The sequence below is a fragment of the Leptonychotes weddellii genome, chromosome 7 (genome assembly GCF_054177405.1).
Source record: "Leptonychotes weddellii isolate Sample4059 chromosome 7, ASM5417740v2, whole genome shotgun sequence".
Taxonomy (NCBI): Eukaryota; Metazoa; Chordata; class Mammalia; order Carnivora; family Phocidae; genus Leptonychotes; species Leptonychotes weddellii.
In genome coordinates, this window is record NC_138375.1 from 19,401,067 (window position 1) to 19,416,618 (window position 15,552).

Consider the following 15,552-nt stretch of genomic DNA (forward strand, 5'->3'; position numbering starts at 1 on the left):
GGTTAGCCCGGTGATGGGTATTAAGGAGGGCAAGTACTGCATGGAGCACTGGGTGTTATACGAAAACAATGGATCGAGGATCACCACATCAAAAACTAATGATGTATTGTATGGTGACTAACATAACATATTAAAATTTTAAAAAAATGTTCTAAATCAGGTTGTGGTGGTAGTTGCACAATTCTGTTGTGATACTAAAAACCATTGGAGCTGTTTATACCTATTAAATCGGTGGATTGTATGGCATGTGATTATATCTTAATAAAGCTGTTAAAAAGAAAAAAAAACAACTTTGTAAAAATATAATGATTGACATTGATAAACTAATGTTAATCACATAATCTATTCCTGGAGACCTGGATTCTACTCTTGGTTTTTCTCCTCTAGGATCACTTTGAACAAATTTCCTGGTGTCTTCTTATCCTTATCTGTAAAATCAGTTAATTAAACGAAATGTCAGTTCTTACTGTAATAATCCTTGATTATATTGAATCATTATTTTCCCAATTTAAAATCTCTCTTCTAAGAGAGAGATGACATTTTATAGAATATATGGTTTTTTTCCCACTTTAAAATAGCATGTAATATCATTAGAAACCGTTATGATAACTTGGCTCTATTTTTATTAATAATGAAAGTTAAACAAATATTTTCCAAGACTCAAATTTTTCAAACATTTTCAAACTTATTTTTCATGCTTTTATAATTGGGAGTGTTTCCTGTGCCTTTTGAAAGTGTGATTGCTTACATAATTTTTAACATTTCTTCAATTTTCCCAGTAAGTTCATATTGTTACTCCTACTCTCTGCATTCATGATTGATCATATGGTATATTTAAAAGCCAGTGTATATTTCTTTGGAGAAAATATGTTGCCTAATCAAGTAAAATCCTAGCATAGGCCCAAAGCATCTCTCCATCAATTATTTGGAGGTATAATTATTTTTAATTTTTTAACTTCTTTTAAGAGTCTAGACAAGGAAAGTCCTAAAACCTTTACAGAATATTTAAATACTTTTCCCAACTACAATGGTAAAATTCTCTAAAAGCAGTATTGGACACTGATAATTTGAGTATATTGTGAATATACTACTACTACTACTAACAGTAAGCAAAATTAATATCTATTAAGTGGCTACTATGATAAGCACTTTGACGCATGTATTATCATAATCATTCTTTTTTTTTTTTAAAGATTTTTTTTATTTGACAGAGAGAAAGACACAGCGAGAGAGGGAACACAAGCAGGGGGAGTGGGAGAGGGAGAAGCAGGCTCCCCGCCAAGCAGGGAGTCCGAGGCGGGGCTCGATCCCAGGACCCTGGGATCATGACCTGAGCTGAAGGCAGACGCTTAACAACTGAGCCACCCAGGGGCCCCTGTCATAATCATTCTTGACAACAATCCTAATGAATACAATTATCCATATCTTCACATGAGGAAACTAAATTTTAGGAAGATAAAGTAAATTAATTGAGACCATGCTGGAGGCAAGAGGTGGAGCTGTTTTTCTAGTTCAAGAATCTGCACTCTTAACCATTACAGTTAGCATTTAAGTAAACATTTTTTCCCTACTCTGTGGGGATTTGTTCCCTAACTCTAGCTTCAGAGAAGGGCAGGCAGATTTTGGTTAGCAAAGAGAGAAGCAGGGAGTTACGAGATATAGAATTAGGATCAGACCAAAAGTTACAAATACATACCTTCCAAAGTGGTAATATGAATCAGTTTCATAATTAAGCAATGTAAAACTTAACTAAAGGAATAATTTAGCAAAACATGATTCACCCATAACACCCTGTTGTGTTTCCTCTTTGAAAATGACCAACAAATTTTCATGATATAATCTTAAAACTCCAAATTGCCATATTTCCATTTTTATTTTACAACTATAAAATACATGTTAGCCAAATGAACACATTATGTAGGATGGGAAGCAAGTTATCTACACATTATTTGGAGAGAGAATGTTGTCATTATAATTATTTACTTTGTGCAAATGATATACATTGAATACCATGTCCACAGTCCTTTTATTTATTTATTTTTTAAAGATTTATTTATTTGAGAGAGAGAGGGGAGGAGGAGGGCAGAGAGAGAGGGAGAGTTTTAGGTGGACTCCGTGCTGAGCGCAGCCCATCCTGAGGCTGATCCCCTGACCCTGCAATCACGACCTGAGCAGAAACCAAAAGCCGAACTCTTTTTTTTTTTTATTCTTATGTTAATCCCCATACGTTACATCATTAGTTTTAGATGAAGTGTTCTATGATTCACTATTTGTGCATAACACCCAGTGCTCCATGCAGAATGTGCCCACCTCAATACCCATCATCAGGCTAACCCATCCTCCCACACCCCTCCCCTCTAGAACCCTCAGTTTGTTTTTCAGAGTCCATCGTCTCTCATGGTTCATCTACCCCTCCGATTTCCCCCGCTTCATTCTTCCCCTCCCGCTACCTTCTTCTTCTTCTTCTTTTTTTTTTTCTTAACATATATTGCATTATTTGTTTCAGAGGTACAGATCTGAGATTCAACAGTCTTGCACAATTCACAGCGCAAAAGCCGAACTCTTAACTGACTGTGTCACCCAGGCGCCCCCATGGGTCCTTTTAAAGATGGGTGTCCAACCAGTCTTTGTGAGGTTAAGGCCACTTTTTCAGTAGATACATTGTATATCCAGGACCCAAGAGAAGATGAAGGGGTCATCTAATTTAGATATGGTTAGGAAGATACTGAAAACTAACCAAAAAGCTGTCTAGGGTTCTGGTACAAAGAAATAAAAGTCAGTTTAATATAGTTATCTCAGAAAATTTAACTGGAGATCATTGAAGAGAGGAAATCAGTAAAAAAGAAAGAGAAGCCAGAAAAGCGCCAGGAAATAAAGGTAGGCATGACCTAACAGACAAAGTGATGGAAACAGAACCCACAGGGAGCAGATCTTCAGAAGTAGAGAAAAATTTCAGTCACATAATTAGATTCTTTCTTTTGGAAACTATATTAGAAGTATGAAAATCATGTCTAAGCTAAAATCACACAGATAGGAAGGAATCCACATTTAAAGACATTTGAGAAAATTCTAGGACAAATTCTGCTATTTCTAGTGCCTTCAAAAAGAATAGAATCTCCCTCAAAATTCAGGATAAAGGAGAATCAGTCCTATTATGGGTTTCTTTTGGGGGGGGCAAAGGAAAGAGTTGCTTATAAGACTAACTGTCCCTTATCACTATAGATAATAATATAGAAATATACAAAGATATATACAGGCGTATTAGTTTTCCTCACAATTAGATAGTCTTCCCTGCCTCAGCTTGAGTGAGTCTTCTACTCATGATAGGAGAAACTAGAGAACTTAATAATTTGAACACTTATAGTTAATATTTAAATATTCAACTGTAGCTGTCTGAAATTCCTACTACTATAGAAATAGTAGCATTTAATGAAAGTCTAACTTTGTATACATAAAAAATAAATATATATTATATTGGAACTAAGTATTTAATGAAGCAAAAAGAAGAATGCAGGTTATTGTTAAAACAACATTACTATGAAAACTGGAATATGTTCAGTTCACATTCTTATTACTAAGTTTATAAGTATCTAAATAAGCTTAATATAACAATGTAATGTCTATATATTAAAATTAAAGTTGTAATTCAGATTATATTATAAAATTAGCAAACTTTGTTAACATTCCAGGCTTTTGAGTCTGCTATTTTTTCTACCTAAAATAATGTTTCTCATAGTATTTCCTTCTCTCCATTCAAAATCAATTCAAATTTCACTTTCTCAAAAAAAACTTGTCTCATACGCCCTGTTCTACCTACCCCTTCAGTAACTCTCCATCACACTGATATTTGTATCACTCCTCTAGAGAGTACGTTCTTGTGATTAGAATCTCTTTGTATCATGTTTATTGCTATAACTTCAGCACCCAGAAAATGCTGCATGATAGTAAAGGTTGAATAAGTATTTGGTATCCATACCTGATTATAGAACAAATTTATGAAATAATATAACTTAAAATGGTTTCTATGTTTCATAAATAACATTAACTGTTTTATACAGATTATGGATAAACTATCAAATTGTTAACATTTGCCACAAAAATAACTTTCAAGTTAATACTAATGAATGTTGGGCGCCTGGGTGGCTCAGATGGTTGAGCAACTGCCTTCGGCTCAGGTCATGATCCTGGAGTCCCGGGATCGAGTCCCACATCAGGCTCCCTGCTCAGCAGGGAGTCTGCTTCTCCCTCTGACCCTCCTCCCTCCCCTGCTCTCTGTCTCTCATCCTCTCTCTCGCAAATAAATAAAATCTTAAAAAAAAAATACTAATGAATGTTATTCACAAGCATGTAATCACTACCACTATTTTTGTTTGAACTTTTTTTTTTTAAACCAAAGTAAAATTTTTATACAAATAAACCACCTTTATAAACTCTATTCATTTTAGGGTCAAGAATGTCGTTCACTTTATACTCATAATATAATTCAACGAATAAAAGGGAGAAACCATAAAAATGCTAGAAAAAGGAAAGTTAAATACCTGGCATTCAAATACGTGATGAAAAAAATATGTGATGAAAGGAGACACTACAAAATTTTATTACCATTGAAAATTTCCCAAATGTTACTTATATTTAAAAGACTTTTATAACTCACTCATGTCTCCAAGATCTAAGTGTAATATACTCATTCCAACTTCAAGCAATAAACCTTCTAGTATTCTATTTATGATAGTAAATATTCTATATTAATTTGAACATGTATAAATTTACACAAAATATTTCATTGCATGTTATGTCAACTTAACATAACATGCATATGACATATATGAATATGTATATTCATAATGTTGTAACTGACTTCTAGACTTACCTAATTTCAAGAATGAAGAAATTAGTCATCAAATTAAGCTAAGTCTCTTGTGCTTTTCTATATGGAGAGTCCCAATAATCTTTACCTGAATATAGTGAACCTGAGCAATAACATTCTTAATAATAAAATAGTAATAACAGAAGTTACTCTAGGAACAATCATGTTTCCTCATAATACATTATAATGTAAATACTGCTAATACCTTAATTTAACACATGAAGCTCCTATAGCTCCAAGGCATTAAAAGATTTTCTCAAATTCATATACTTTGGATGTCTGACCCCAGGACTCTGCTTGCCCTTTCCAACCATAAAATATTACCTATCTAAACCTTTGTTTAGTGCATTTTATATATGAGACAATTTGCACCCAGAAATGAAGATAACCTACCAACAAAACAGAACAAGTAAATGGAGCTGGGAAGAAGCTATGTGTCTATTGACATCACAAGCCTACTGCATTTTTACTCTTATTCCAATAAAGTGGTATTGTTAAATATTGGTATTTTAATTTATGGACTTAAACAGTCCATATCTTTTTTGGGGTGATGAAAATTCCATGAATATCATGAATGCTTTGGACTTTTTTCCAGGGAACTCACATTAAATCATAAATACAGTATTTCTATAAAGATTCAGGATAGTTTGAATCATTTGAAACCTAAACTTTGGGCTCCTTAAGGCTGTGGCCGTATTTTTAAGACTCTAAATTTAGCAGAAAAAATTAAAATATAAGATAAACCAGCTGCTGAAGAACTTGGATTCAAGGCTGAGGAGTATTGATTTATTTCTAGATGTGATGTGGTATGGGATGGGGGTAACAGGAGAGAGGGTTACTTGAGCTTATTCTTAATTTACAAAATTATACTTTGTGGAAGATATTGGTTGTTAAAGAAATTGTTGGCTAAGTGAGCAATTAAAAGTTATTATAATAATACAGCAAAGAGATATTAAGGTTCTTACAGGAAAAGTGCCCCAAGGACTAGACAGAAAGAGACCAATGTAAGACGTGACAAGGGTTATATCTCTCAGAATTTGGAAACATAAGAAATAATTACAAATCATAAATAATTTTTTTCTATGTATGTATAATGGAAGCAGTGAGGAGGGATAAAAACCTGGTCTTAGATTAATTTGAAAAGAAGTTTTTAAAAGGGACATTGGTCCCAGTTATTGTGTGCTCCCTATTTCACATTAGGATTTTTTATTTCAATTTTAGAGACAATATCAAACAAGAGTTCATTTCACACAGGGTAACTGGAATGGTAGAGCAGTCTGTAAAATGTTACTTATTTTAAAATTGAAGTAATGAGGGACATTTATACTTGAAGAGCAAGCACAGGATTGACAGAGACTTTTTTTTTTTTTTTGAATGAGTTTAATGCTATTAGATAGGGGTGGATTAAAGATTCCAAACTATATAGGCAAGGCTAAGACAAAATAAAAAGTGAAGTTACAGGCAGATTAATTTTGTCACGTATGGCAAGAAGAGAATCTCTAACAACAGTGGCTTCCATGAGAGTCTCCCCAGCAGACGTTTCATCACAGCACAGAGGGAGGGGACTGAGCAGGTACTCAGAAATGAGTAAATTCAAAGGTAAGAAAATGAAATAATCATCCAGTGGATGAATTAATTATTGCAAATAATCTGAAGGACTTTTTTCCTGATGGTGAGTTTAAAAGATGAGAACAAAGGGTGCCTTTAGGATTCTGAATGGACTGTACATATTTAGGATACTACATTGTTGTACTAACGTTATGAGATGCATTGCTTCCACCTACACCTGCAAACTGTAAGATGGACTGTCATTTCTACTACATGGGAATGGGATAAAGATCAGCTTCTTAATATGAAAAATCTGTATGCATCAATTTTGGGACTTCTGAGGCCACGCAGTCAATATCAAAACAATTTGCCAATTTGTCTCCTCACACACATACCTTATGAAACTTCAGTATGTTAGGATAGCCTTAGGTTTTCAAGCCCCAATTTTTCTTAATTCCCCAAAATCCTTATGCAGGGCTATATTCCTGGACTTACAGTCAAACCCTCTTCTCAGTAGCAGTAATTCTCCTTGTTCTACTCATCTGTTAATGTATTATGACCTTGGTAATACTTCACTCCTTGTAGGACCCACTTCCAGGCTTTTAGAAAGTGAAAGTAGGAGAGAGGTAGAATGGAGAAGAGTTTCCAAAATCATCCAAGAACATATTGACCAATTTTTATTAGCTCCACATCTAAGGAGTTTCTCATGTTGGAAAAGCTACTTTTCTGTCACAGTTCACTGAATCATCTCCACACAATGCAAGCCAAGTTAAGGAATATAGGCACTTGTAGTTAAATATATTCTGTCTTTGAAGTGGAGGAGGAGTCGGGGTGGGGAATAATGGTAACGGGTAAGAAGCAAAGCAGTAAATGTGGAAATGGAAGTAGCAGGAAAGCTAAAGTTGCAGTGAGGGTAAGAAAGCACACATTAGTTAAAAACAGCAAGGGAAATAAATCATCACAGTTCATTGCATGGAAAAAACCAATCTGCTTTCTGTGAATCACCATAAATTTGTACTTAATTTGGTAGAAGGCAGTGGACAATGCACAACTTAAGTGAAGTCTGTGTTAGCCACCAAATGATTTAAAATTAAAGCATAAGAGAAAGGATAAAAGAAGATGGGTATGAGTAATATCTTTCCCCACATACTATAATTAAAGGAGAAAATACATGTTACACTTTGAACATAAAACATATCACCAGGCATATTAGAAAGAGTAACTTAATTGGTGTATCATATATACATGTATAGTTTTATACTTATTAGTATATCAATTTGATATATTTTATTAGTATATATGTTTAGAACTTTTTAATCACATGCTAAATACCAAAAATCCCTTCTGTAATCTTAACATATGCTTACTTTCCAAATACTAAATTGGTTGAAAATATACTTGTAGCAGATTGATTAGTTAATACTTTAAATTTTTCTCATAAAGGAGATATTTGAAGAGAAGTTATCATATGAGTTATAGATGATGGAAACCAAAATGCAAGGGATAAAAAATAATAAAAAACATCAAGTACTTACATCTAGAAAAATTATCTACCACTGCAACTTTAACAAGACAGATACAGCTTATAAGACATCTCTTATTAGTAGAAAGCTGTTGTATTGAATAGGTATAGAATTTTATAACTTAAAGTTACTTATTTTCTAAAATATGCTTTCAAATCCATATTTTATAGAACAAAATATTGTTTATAAATAGTTAGGGATATGTTTGTCCAAACCCGTAATCTGGATAAATTTTCATTCCAGGTAGAATTTCCTCACATTCTTTTCCTTTTTTACCTACATGTTTACCCACATTTTCTTGTAATTTTAGAAGAGTACAGCTTATAAATATGGTGAATGAAATAAATGCAAGACATATACCAGTGACAGTTTTATTCTGAAGTAACATTTTGTTTCTCCCTGAATGCATTTAAGGCACAGTTCAGTCTTGGGTATAATGGAGAAGAATCTCCATGCTCATGTTTAAATAAAGCGTTGTCATGATCCCAAAGGCAATGCTTCATTTGTCAAGCAGCAAGCCTTAAAGTAGCATAGGTCTGGGGACATGTCAGACATCCATGAGGCATCGTTAGTAAATTCAAATCGTGTGACTCTACCACTGACTCCTCAATGGAATCCCCCCACTTTCTAGTCTCCATTCCATCATTTGGTCTCCATCTGTTTCGATATTCATCTGTGGGCATAAGTAATTATAGCCTCAAGCAGTTTCCTGATATATACTTATTTTTTTTAATTCTATCAGAACAATTCTCTTAATTTTCTGAAGTCACAAAATATTTCCAAAGTTGGAAATTCTTCCTATTTAAATAGCATTCCATATTTAGTTATTGAAAATGAAATTTAACATGGGCTTAAAGTCCAAAGTAGTGAAGCTGAGATACATCATACATATCTATATATCTTTGTAGATATATAGAGAGAAATATATAGATACAGACAGTACTGTTAAAACTCTTCATTTTAATGTGTAAAATAACACTGCAGTATTAAAAAAGGATGTTTGTTATTAATATTCACTGTTTGTATTTTAATAGAACTAGTTGTTTTAAAGTGACCAAAATTAATTTTAATCATAAGGAAAAGTATATTTATTGCAGGTATGATAATAACATTCTTCTTTGTTAATGATTATACCAGAGATCTCAATTCTAAGCTAAACATAAAAGTCAGACAAATATGATTTGCATACATAACCGCACATATTATTATAATAGTGCATTAATTATTTAATCTTTGGAAGAGTAAGTATTGTCAGAAATACAAATCTGAACCTTATGTTAAAAAACATAACAGAATTGAATGTATGTAAAATATTACATTATCTAGATAAACTGGCAAGATTTTGGGGAGAAGGAAAAATGTTATCTCTCTTCTAATAGTTAAACCTAATCTAACGCCTGCTCAGTACATGCATACATAGTTGATTTATAATGTGCTAATAGGTTATAACATTAATCTATAAGGAGTGACCATAATACAAACATTTATCCTCGACTTTTGTATTAAATATTGTGTATATCTTATTAAAGGAAATGATATTTAATCTTAGTATCACATTTTAATATAAAGCAATTAATATAAAGCATTAAGCAAATAATTTACCCAATAACATAATAATTCTAAAATGCCTAGTTATCTAATCCTCAGCTAGGGAAAATGGCCAGGTAAATACTTTAGAATTCCACCATGTAACTGTTCTTTCTTTGTATTATAATATAATAAATGAAAAATAATAAGGATTTTATTTTCTGATAGTAATAATAATCACACTTTTACCAATATGATTTGAGATAGCATTATAATTCCTACTTTATATAATACTTTTCCTCCCATCATAAGAGTGGGTAAAGAGATTATATTTTATGAGGTCTTTGAGAGTTGTGGACATTAAATGGAGAACAATTATTTCTGGCTACAGTTTTAAAAAATGAAAGTCTAATACTCCCTACTTATCAAAATCAGCCATAACACAATTGAGTTTAACTTTTTCCAAAATTAAAAAGATATATAATTGCTATTTTATTACTTCATAATATCATATCTATAATTGCCTGACAAAAGAGCTTTTTAGTATATAATGTTATACCATTTTAACAATTTAAAACTATAATTGATTTATATATTGAAATCATTGTTTTTCCTTTCTCTTTTCCATATATTTTTGAATCTACACACACATAAACGCACATGTACATGGAGATACCTACAGATACAGGTACACAGAATTATGAATGCGAACACACATAGAGATGTGTGTGTGTGTGTGTGTGTGTGTATATAAAGATAGGAAGATACAGATACATAGATGTTACTTTGTAATTCGACCTATAATTTTCCTCAGATGTTTCATCTGTGACTTAATTACCATTACAGGGAAAAAGGGATTTGAATTTCTTGAATTCATGATACATTCTTTGCATTTTGAAGTGTTTATAACACATAGAAGTGAATATTCTTTAAAAATATTCCTGGCAACTACATTAAATTATTACAGTAACCTGCTTTAGTAGGAAAAAAAAAAAACAAAAAACAGGTGATGAAGAAGTTACTTGATTGGAGGAAAACTACCTTTGAAAACTTTCAGGTTCTATTGCCCCAGTTTTATGAGTGGAATATTTCACATGACGTCTTTTGTCCCAGGAAGTGATTATTGGTGTTTATTTGCTTAGACTACACATTGTTATATGTGTTGTCATCTCCCTTGTTATACTGGTTTCCTGAGAATATTGTTTCTTGTTATGACCTTCCTAAGATTGGGTTTCAGAAACTATGGGAAAAAGTTCATTATGCATTGGATACTTAATTAGTAATAAAGTATAGTAAGCTTAGCATATTCTAATATAAATTCTGTCAAGTATATCTATTTCTTAAATACATTTAGGAACACATTCATCTCTAAACTCAAAAATCAAATAATAACTATTAGTCACTGCTGTTTCCATTATAAGTTGAGTAAGTGTTTAGAGGAAAAAATACAATGAAATCATCCATGCTCTTCACAACTATAAGGCTAATCTCAAAAAGTGATACAAAAAGCAGGCTTTTTAATTCATACTTCTGAAACAATCATACACTCTGGTATTTCATTGATTAATTCAAAAGACCAAGACTTATCTTGTTCTTGAAGAGAAATAGAGAACACAAGAGCACTCATTTCTCCTGCAATAGATTTATAATTTGGCAAAGTAATGCAAAAGCACAGAAAAGGAACAAAAGGAAAAACCCTAAATGTCACTTAAGAAAATATTCAGGTCTTCTCCTTTTCCCCACCTTTCCTCTTAAAAATAAATTTCTCTCTCTTTCCCTCTGTGTGTGTGTGTCTCCCTCTCTGTGTCTCTGTCTCTCCTACACATATGCACATATACACCTCACAGCAACAAAAACAATACTTTATGAGGTTTCCATTTTCCCTTCATAAGCAATAAGATCCATTATCATGACTTTTATGTTTTGGGAGGTGTTTCTTGGTAGTGCTAATATAAAATGTCTTGGTTAGGTTCCAGAGATCGTGCTTTTATTCAGGCACTTTGCGTTCTTAATGTGGCTATAAGACTATCTCTTACTAGTGCTAAATTTAGGGATAAGTGCATTAACATATTAGGACTGCTATGGAAATGTATAAGTGTATAAAGATGCTCTCCTCACTCTGCATTTCCTACTATATTTTAATGATAAGGATAATGGTGGTTCCAGGTTGAGGAATTCAAAGTGAGTCATAAGAGAAAAAACTTTTCCAGAATGTTTAAAACCATCCAGGAGACCTTGTTTTCAGCTAAACGCTGTGTGTATGTGTGTGTGTGTGTATTTGTGTGTATACCTAATATGATTTTCATGATTTAACATTATATATTTTCACTTAATGTTGCCAATTTTTCATATACAATTTGACAACTTTGGATATATAACTTTATCTTTCTAAACCTCCATTTTCTCATGTAACATCAGAGTTGAAGGTGGTTAAAATCCCTTTTCTAAAGTTTTAGAATTTTATTTAAAAACCTAAATAAGATAATGTCATGGGTATTAAGAGACTTTTTTGGGATATATTTTAAGACACAACTCATTTCTCAAAACAAATATGCAAGATACAGTGAACACAATTGCTTTATCTTAGGAAACATACCTTACGTTCTACAATGAAAAATGATTATCAATTAGCATCAGGTGAGGACAAAGCTAATTAAAATCAATGTCTTTTTGGTCCTATTTCACATGCTGTCTTCTTTCTTAAGAAAGCTTAAATAAAAATTAAAAAAATAAAAATAATTTTAATTAAGTAGATAATTTAAGAAGTAAAATACCCAAGAACTTAGCTAGATTTTTTATAATAAAATACCTCACAATAAACCAAACTTACTCTACAGTTAATATTACCATTGATTTGATATTATATATAATATGGTAATATAAATATAATGGGGTATATATATATATATATATCTCCTTGAAGTCATAAGTATAAATATTTAAAATATCACATTGGACATTTTGTAAAGTATCACATTCTGTTTTTCCAAATGTTAGATTTATTTATACTTTAGATTTAAATTTTCATTTGAGGGAACAAAATTTGTCTTAAAGAATATAGCAAATTAATGATCCATTACATTGAAACATCTGTATTAATGCTAAGTAATTATCCATCTAGGCTGTTTACTTTCATAGAGAACAAATTACAGCCAATGTTTATTCATGACACATTCACATGTATTCTTTAAATTAACTTACACCTAAATTTATACTTTCTTTCATACAGTATATTGCCATATTACTCATGTATTTTATGTTATATAATTTCAAGCATTGTCCAAAGCATTCGGATTAACTATACCTATACATTGTGCAAATATTATAGAAAATGTGTATCTGCTTCAAATCACTACTACTGTCTAAAGAGAGGTAAACCAGTGGGAAAAAAAATCTCCAGTGATTGTTTTTTAAATCCCATTTGGTGAATGCACCATAGAGGGGACACTCTACTGGCTAAACTTTGTATATACAGGGGTCGCAGGAAAATACCAAGTGAAATCTTTTCATGGAAGATGACATTCAGAAGGGCTTCTAATCCAACATACAATTTATCAAGTCAAGCAACACAACATTTAAAAACATGATTTCAAAGCCAACTTTAATACTGTGATCTTGCTACACATAGGCAATGGAATAAGACATTCTTACTTCAAATACACAGTGAATACAATAATGATAAATAATTATGCAGACCATTTCAAAATTGTTTTAAAAGCTATCACCCAGTGTAATAAAGGGAAAAATCATATTTTTCATCCCAGAAAATATTCTTATATGACTTGCTTTATCAGTCTTACCAAATCTGACTTAAAGTTAGTGAATTACTTTTAAATTGAGACTATCTGCTTCCTCCAAGGCATTTTTCTTATTCATTATTTCCAGAAGTAGATTTGCTCATACCATGCACTTTACCTTACATTTTCTCATTTTTCAAAACAAACAAATACAGAGACAACAGTATTTTAGCATCTCAGGATACATCTACTAAGGGCATATAATTATTTTGTACTCTTTCTTTGAGAAAACTTCAGTTGAATTCATAATATGTTTGAGGACAAGACCACAAACATATGCTATTCATGTTATGTTTAAGTTCTTTGCTGTTATGTGCTGAAATAGCATGTTACTTCATTTTCTTGATCTTTTAGAAGATCTACCATTCAAACCTGGCTTAACCAGATTCATTAGGTACTCATAGCATTGCCTAGGCAATGAAGCAGTGTCTGAATCTGAAAGTAGGATTTATTCTCCATTGAATGCAGTAGATTTTAAACACATTTCTTTTCAAGTTAAGAGCATCAAATGATCAAATTCATTCTTAGTCACCTATGGCTGAAGATGGGTAACTCTCCTTATTCCATAGATCAAGAGCCAAATGAAGATTTCCTCCTGTCACACAAAGTTACCACTTTTTGCTCTCACAAAATCATTCATTTTTTTTCGTGCTACATAGATTACAAAACCTTGTGAAAAAAAATCTATATTAGTAATCTCATAGATCTATAACAAAATATTAAATGACAACAAATCAGAAAAGATCTCCAGTTTCTCCTCAAATCTGTAGTCCACTACATTCTCATCAAAAGTTGATCATTCAAATAAATGTGAACTTACCTACTACAGATGATTACTTTTAGTGCACCTTTGGTATTCAAAGTAGATTCTGAGAATACAAGCTGTTAACAGTATCTAAATGTAAAAGCTACAGAATACTGCAATCTTATAGTTAAAATTCATCATGCCTTTTTTGAGACTGGTGTGCTTAAAATTTTAATTGATGTGAATGGTTATATTGAGTATGCAAAGAAAAATAAAACACTGCTCCATGAAATCATTGCATTTTCCGTATCATTTCAAAAAAAAAAAATGCCAGTTTTGCCTTTGAAGCTCTCCCTCCTGTGGTTTTCATCCAGTCTTTACTACATTAAGATACATTTGCCTGTGATAATGGAGACCAATTATAGCCAACAGAGGCACACATTCAGGATGTTGACTTGAGTAAGAACCACAAATATGTGAAGAAATCTTTGCTAGGTATAGTGATGACCTTAATCCTGACAGCCTATGTCCATCTGTACATGTGTTCTTTGTACTATTTATATATTGTCTTATTTTAATATGAAAAATAAAGAAACCACTTCTTATTAAATTATGAATAAAGATGTCTTTATTTTTGACAGTTCTGACTCAAATTTTATAAACAAAAGTTATGAGAAAACCAGGAGTCCATTTGAATTAATGTAATAATAGCATCCATAAATACATTAATATGTGAGTAATTCAAGACCCCCCAAAATCAACTATCACAATGCGAAGTTTATTTTTATTTTTATAATAATGCTCCATATGCAAATTTAAGCACTATGAAAAGAGCTTTGATAGGTATCAGTTTTGTAAAAGTAAAATATGAAGGAAGCATCGCAAGTTTTCTCACTGAGCATCTTAATATCTTATTCAAATACTACAAAATGTATTCTTACCTGCTTCAAAGCAAATGTTGAGGGAAAGAGAGAGAGAGTGCAAAACGAAGCAACCAGGAGAAAAGCAGTATTTGTACTACTTCGTTATAAGAAAGCAAAAACTGAATAGCTTATATTGTCAGGTAAAGTAAATAGCATTTACCTCGTTCAGTAGCGGAACTGAGTTGAGCCCTGCTCAGCACTGACAATTCCGGTGTTGCTTCTGTCTCATTCCTACTCTTCTCTTTTTATAGTATCTTCACAGCTGAAGCTTCATGCATGTCAGCGTGCCTCCCTCTTCGAGCATCACTTTTAACTCAGACAGGCAGGAAGCTGAAGCCAAAGAAACTCTCTTTCTGATTGGTTTCCATTCAGCGTTTCTGATTAATAAGAGACGTCCCTCACGTAGGAAGATCCTGCCGCTGATGGCGCTGCAGGGCTCGAGAGTTGGGGCTAGGGGAGTAAGACCTCTTCAGGCACAGTGATTTGCAAGCGAATGAAGTGGGAGGGTTCCGAGAGGAGGGCTTTGTCAAAGACCCCCACAGGAGAAAATAACCCAGTGTTTTAGTCTCGGTTAATCAGCTCTGCTTAATCTGTTTGCAATTGGGAGAAAGGTCACAGCATG

General features: G+C 32.5%; 1 protein-coding gene across 1 annotated transcript in view; it reads right to left on the bottom strand.

The window, feature by feature from the left end:
• The window catches only part of CDH9 (cadherin 9), a 131,226-nt gene extending 115,884 nt beyond the window's left edge, over window positions 1-15,342 (bottom strand). The window contains exon 1 of the mRNA XM_006726866.3: window positions 15,091-15,342. The gene's annotated coding sequence lies outside the window, so the exon portion shown is untranslated. The remainder of the gene's footprint in view (window positions 1-15,090) is intronic.
• Window positions 15,343-15,552: the final 210 nt, after the last annotated feature.